Source organism: Grammomys surdaster, unplaced genomic scaffold (assembly GCF_004785775.1).
Source record: "Grammomys surdaster isolate TR1022 unplaced genomic scaffold, NIH_TR_1.0 167, whole genome shotgun sequence".
Lineage (NCBI taxonomy): Eukaryota > Metazoa > Chordata > Mammalia > Rodentia > Muridae > Grammomys > Grammomys surdaster.
This window is the reverse complement of record NW_021604615.1, coordinates 12,813,332-12,820,141: the sequence shown is the minus strand read 5'-3', so window position 1 is coordinate 12,820,141 and position 6,810 is coordinate 12,813,332.

The window sequence follows — 6,810 nt, the reverse complement described above, 5'->3', positions numbered from 1 at the left end:
TAGTCAGATAGATAGATAGTCAGATAGATAGTCAGATAGATAGATAGTCAGATAGATAGATAGATAGATAGATAGTCAAATAGATAGATAGATAGTCAGATAGATAGATAGTCAGATAGATAGATGATAGATAGATAGATAGATAGATCTATTGATACATACTCTGTGGTTCAGATACACGGCTATAGGAGCTGACAAGCCTACATGTAGATGCTGGGCTGGAGATTGAGACCTGGCCCTTCACTTGCAGTTAAAATTTAAGATCGTCTGGTGGAGCATTCCTTCTTGACCGAGAAGGCCTGGTTGTTTTGTGTATTCAGTTTTCTGACGGAATACAGACCATTTACATTATTAAAGGCACTCTACTTTATCTAAAGCCCATCAGTTTAACTGTTGAGGAAACACTCTTACAGAGTCACCCAGGATAATATTTGTTTGGTTGTTTGGGTACTGCAGTCAAGCCAACTCGACTCACATAAATGGATCACTATACAGGACCAAGCAGGTCAGATACTGTGGAAGATGGAGTCCGCTTTCTGCGGCTGTGCTTCCTTTCAGGGTACATTCTGATGAGAAGCCTCACGTGACTGTGGCTCTGACTATGTTAGAGATGCACACAGGGGGAAGCAGGAGGGAGCACACCGTTCTCCATGCCCCTGGGGATATGGTGTCCCCAGCATGTTGGTCACAGGAAACTCAGGATGAGGGCATATTGATTTTCCATGGCCTTTTGTGGTTCAAACAGGAAATGTCTCTCCAGGAAATCTTCACATCCAGCTGGTGGCAATGTTTTAGAAGGTTCTGAGAGCTTTAAGAGGTGGAACCCAGAGAGAGTTTGTCATTGGGGTGAGGGGATTCTATGGTGCATCTTGTCCCTGGTACTTTCTTCTTTCTCTGCATCCTCTCTACCAGAGTTCACAGCTGTTCCCCACCACATATTCTTTTCAATGTTCTGCCCACATGCGTGGGGCCAAGTGACCCAGTGTGGATTGTGAGACGAAATAAAAATTGTCTCTCCTTAATTGTTCTGTTGGATATTTTGGTCACAGCCATGTAAAGAACTAATTTGCCCTCTTTATTGAAGTAGAGGACCTGGGAGGAAGGTTCTTCGATTCTTTGTGGTGTTTCTACGGTAGAAAACATTAGGAAAACAAGAAACACCGAGAAAGGCAGAAAAGCTATTATCACCATTGAGAATGGAAGTCTATTCCTTGGGAGGCTTTAAATTCAGTCATAACCTCAACCTAGGCAAAGTCTTGGGCCATAGCCAGCATCTGCATCTTGGATTACAGCCTCGCCTGTCTCCCCTGCTGCAAAAGGGACATCTCTTCCTCACCACAGGAGAGAACAAGGAATGCAGGCCCCACTTGTCCTGGGCTTCTCAGATTGAGCCAGACTCACAGCTGCTGCCTACATCAAAGCAAGCCTGTTCCAGGGAAGCTGAGGAGGATCAGAAGCTGGCACTTAGCATCTTTCTTTTATTTTAGCATGATTACCCTTGTTTCTGCCCCTGGAGATGGGCTCATTTCAGCATCCGGAGAGACTGGCTTCTCAAAAAAAAAAAAATCACTCAATCACTCACATTTGCCCAGGACAGAAGCAAATAGAAATGAAGATCCCAGCTCTGACACAGACCCAGACACATTTATATGACCATTCAATTTTCAGACTATATCAGAATCATTATGAGGAACTATAGAAGAAAGAAGATAACAGAAAACAATCTAGCATTCAATCAATTCAGAACATCTGTCAGGACCAGGTACTTCAGTTGAACTGACTACTAGGATATAAGCATCCCCCCACCCCCAACCTCAGAAGGATCTGTATATGCAGATGTCTACATGGCATTCCCTCTGACTCTCTTCCTCATATCCATCTCATATATAAAAATTCTGTTAACAGAATGTCTGTGTGCACACATGATTTATATTCAAAATTGGAAAGTATTTATTTTTGCATAGCTCTAGACATTGATTTTCTGCTTAAAATGATCTGAGAATATTTTCCCATGTCATTACTAGAGAGCTACACCACTCATTTAATTCTTTTAAAAATTACTATTAGTTTTCAAATTAAAATTAAATTTAATTTTTTACTTATATTTGACTACTTTGTGTACACACACACACACACACACACACACACACACACACACACATTTTGATGATATATACCCAGCTCTCCTTTCCCACTTCCCCTGGGTCTTCCCAAAAGCTTCCCATTTTGTTTTTCTTTTTAAAACTTACTGAGTCCAATTAGTGCTGTCTAAGCATGGACACCCCATCAGCGGCATGTTGCCCAGCACATATTGATCACCAATAGCTCCTCAGCTAGGGTACACTCTTACCACTCATTTAAATCTTATTGTTACATATTCAGGTTGATGTTGTTTTTGCTGTTATAAAGATTGCCAGGGCCATTCTGGCCTATGCACTGTGCTGTTTTGTAGGGAAAATTCTTGGAAATTTGACAGATTAGAGCACAGACCATGGATCTTGTCACAGTTTTATATGTGATTACCCCATAGCTTTTTCAGAAGTATCCATGAGGGAAGGAACTTTCTTGACATGTGACATTCTTAATTTCATACTCCAGTATTGGATGTTTTAAAAAAATTATATATGGAGCATGGTATGGTGGTGTATACCGTTAATCCTGGTACTGGGGAAGCAGAGACAAGGGTATCTCTGAGTTCAAAGTAGCCTGGTTCAGCCTGGTCTACAGAGCAAGTTCTGGGACAGCTAGGAATACACAGAGAAACCCTATCTTGAAAAACAAACAAAATAAAATTACATATAGAACAAGCAAAGAGTAGTGGAACATCATAGGCTGAAGTGGGACTATCTGGTTTCTTTGGTGACTCAGTTGTGTCATGTGATGTTTTTCTAGAAATTGTCTTATGAGAGGATGCTTTTGCTGAAGCAGACACATGATGTATTTTTGGAAGCAGCCTAAAAAAAGGGCATGTGATGTTTTGCTAGCATGAATGCTTGAGAGAACGTGTGATGTTTAGAAAGGATATAAGTATAACACAATAGACAGTGGATGATGCTGTGTGGCATTGGTTTGCCTTGCCATTCTTTGCTAGTCATTGTTGGGCTTTGCTGATGCTGGTCTTTGCTGACCACACTTTGTGTTATTGGGACAAATATCTAGAATATAGTTAGGGATTATTCTGGTTTAGAAAAATGGGGGTCATAGGTTCTTCACGGTTCATGACTATTGCCTGTGTCCTGGACTACTCACTGCCCAACCCCACCTGCTCTTGGGGGTTGGAGATGAGGTTCTTAGAGTCAATGATATGGACTCCGGGAGCAGGTGAGGAACACCACAGCAAGCTCCCTGCACGCTGCTGCAAGCTTCTTTAGTACCCTCCACCGGTGCCACATTGGTCCCAAGAAAGCATCTCTTTTAAACAGCAGTTACTGATTGGCTGGCATTGTCTGCACCAGCAATCCTTGGTCTCTCAGGCAGTCCTCAGTTAGGTCCTCCTGCAGGAGATGCTTTTGCAGCTGCGTGAGTTCTCAGTGTTTACACAGAGGTGGGCCTGTTGTTTCTGCTGCACATGACTTTAGTAGCCTTGGATAGTTGGCTGGATTTCTGGCACCAGTCATGATTTCCCTCTTGTTTAGAGGGACTTATGTCTAATTAGAGGGTTATTACTGTCGATGCATATGTGTCAGTACTGCACCCTTACGTGACATGCTGTTCATTGATGTGATTCATAGGTGTCATAGCTGGGTAAGACTGTTGGTTGTCTAATGTTTTGTTTGGAAGCTTGCATGGAGACAACTGGTACCACACAGCTAGTACTCAGGGAAGAGGCTTTCAGGCCACTCCACTCGGGGGCCTTTGGACCCCAGGTCTGAAGTGCATAGTGCCTTTGGCAATAGAGACTTACCTTCCACCTTAAGCAGCAACCAATGGCAACAGCAATAGCTTATAATGTTTGGGGAGTCTTTTGAATAATTCTGGCCAACAACTCAAAAGAGGGCTTGTCAAGCCTGGTGTTGGATATTTTGTTAGGTGGTCTTTGTCTCTTGGAGGGAGTGTTGTCAGCCCAGATGAGAAACTTACAACTGAACTATATACGTATCGATGCCGACTTACATGTATTCTAGGCATTTTTAGGGACGGTTATGATTCCTTCTGACCTTCTCAGATATCCTACTGTTATCTTAGACTCCTCCCTCCTTCTCCCGTATTTACTTTCCTCTCCTCCATAATTAGAGCCCCCCCTTTTTTCACAAATTTCCCCCATCAGATCACTTACACCTTGTTATTCTTATCCCTGTTGTTCCCCTGCCACACCCCCACCCCTTTCTACTTTTCTCGTTTCTGAAGTGACCCCATTATTTGGATGTTGAGACCCATTTCATCCCTGGCTTGGGCCTTGAGGACAAACCTGAGCCTGGCTCGAGTTTTGAGACCTGTCTTAGTCACTTCTGTCCCAGAGTGACTCAACAGGACCCGTTTAGCCTTACCTCTGTTCAGCTGTTGCTGATGTAGAGCTTTGCCATTGGCCCTGTCAGTCACCCCATACCCTTTGTCACCCTTCCCCACTCCCTCCATCATCTCACCCCACCAAAACCCCTCCTCCCTATGCTCGGAGTTTATATAAACAAGAGGTTGTTACATTAAAGTTGAGTTCCTGCTTAGACAAGACTCCCGGCCTGGTGTTTCTTTGGGCCATCGACACTCACCATCCCGCTCAGCTCCAGAGAGATCCAGCTGGATTGGGATCTCTCTCTTCCCTCCTGGACCTGCCAGCTGCAAAGAGCCAGCATTTGTACCTGAAGATTTAGAACTGAGAGCCTCAAAAGAAGAAAAAGTGTCTAAGAAATATCTAAGAAAAAAAAAGTTCATTGTCTATAGCAATTAGGGGACTACAAATCAATACAACTCTTCAGATTTTTATCTTACTCCAGTCAGGGTAGCAAAGATAAGGATTACCTGGCAACAGATGTTGGAGGGATCTGCTGCCACTGCGATTTGACTGGTCCAGCCATTGTAGAAATCAGTATGGAGAATTTTCAACAAGCTAAAAATAAGTCTACCATATGGCCCAGATATACCAGTCCTTGGCATGTGCCCACAGGACTGCAATCCTACTCTACAGATACTCGCTAGACCACGTTTAGTTCTGCTCTATTCACAATATGTAGGAACCCAAATGTCCTACAACTGAGGAACGGGTCATGAAGATGATACCTGTACATGATGGAATACTATTTGCAGTAAAGAAAAGTGAAGTCATAGACTTTGCAGGTGAATAGACAGAACTAGTCAAGATCATAGTTTATGAGGTAACCCAGATGCAGAAAGACACATGTCCCAGGTTCTCTCAGTACCACCCCCTTCTTTAATGGCCAGCTCAAATTCTCCGTTCTTCTTACATTTGTCCTTTACACCCTCAGCAAGGATACAAGCTCATGTATTTCCTTAGCATGGGCTTTCTAACCAGCACCAGTGCTGCTCTTGATGACTTTAAACCCTTATGTTCACCTCTTAGATGACTGTTACCTATGTCTCCCTGGACTATGGTTATTCACATTCACAGTTCTCCTCTCTGATGAAATATAGAGTTCTTTACAGCTGAGGCCCAGGACCTATCCATCTTTGTCTCCTTTGCATTACCAAATGCAGAAGCATGCGTCCCACTGGTATTTGATACTTTTATTCTTTTCAACAGAAAAAAAAAGCACAAGAAGGAGATGGCTATGATGAATGTTTTATATGGGTACACACCAGCCACTAATGAGTTGACAAAAGAAACAGAGCTCTGTCCTTGGTCCAAATGTGTTTGAATCCTTCCCAGTGAGGCCTGAGGAGAAGCCAGAAATGCAGCAATTGCAGATTGCATCCAAGGATTCGTCACACCTAATGATGTTTCATATAATTTGATCGCCCAAGGCACACTCTCCTGACCAGTACAGATCTCTTCTATATTCACCATATTTTTCACAGTTCTGTTCTTACAACCTGGAATAAATAGGAAGACAGAATCGTGGGCTGAGAAATCAATCACAATGCTCTTGAGCACAGGCATGGGACAGCAGCAAGGGACATGGAAGATGGTGAAAATTTATAATTACCATAGTTTGCTTTGCTGTCAATAAAATATTCTGTTAGTCTAACTTGTTTAAAAATACTAAAAATGTTTTGTACATATAAAAGCCTTCATTTTTGGCTCAATATTATAGTATTCCTATTCTGTAGCTTTTATTTACTATGGCATTTTATTATTTTATTTTATTTACCTAGGCACAGGAAATATGTTATTTGTAAACCCTAAAAGTGATTACCTACAAAAAAGTATGTTTAAGTAATAGCATTAAAAAATCACAATATAAATTGGAATCTGTGTCCCCTGCTTGCAGTTCATAGGTTGAGATTTTATCCCAAGGTGATAAAATTAGAGAAGGGTACCTTGGTGGGAAGATCAGGTCATGAAGACAGGACCTTATGGTTGACATTAGTTCCCTTAAGAAAAGGAAGAAAGGGCTCATGTTGCTCTCTTTTACAACATGACAATTTGTGGATGTGTACATCCTCACAGAAAGTGGAGTCAGCCAATAACTTGCTCTCATGAGAACTAGTCTCCTGTCCTGCGAAAAGTGGCATTTCATGCTTGAACCTTCTGATCTGTGACATTCTGTTGTGATGATTGCATGCATGTCACCAGGACACACACACTTGTCAGTGTCAATGGGATGCGTCCCCTTTTCTTGTATGGTTCTTATTTTGTGAAAAATCTCATTCTCTCTCTCTCTCTCTCTCTCTCTCTCTCTCTCTCTCTCTCTCTCT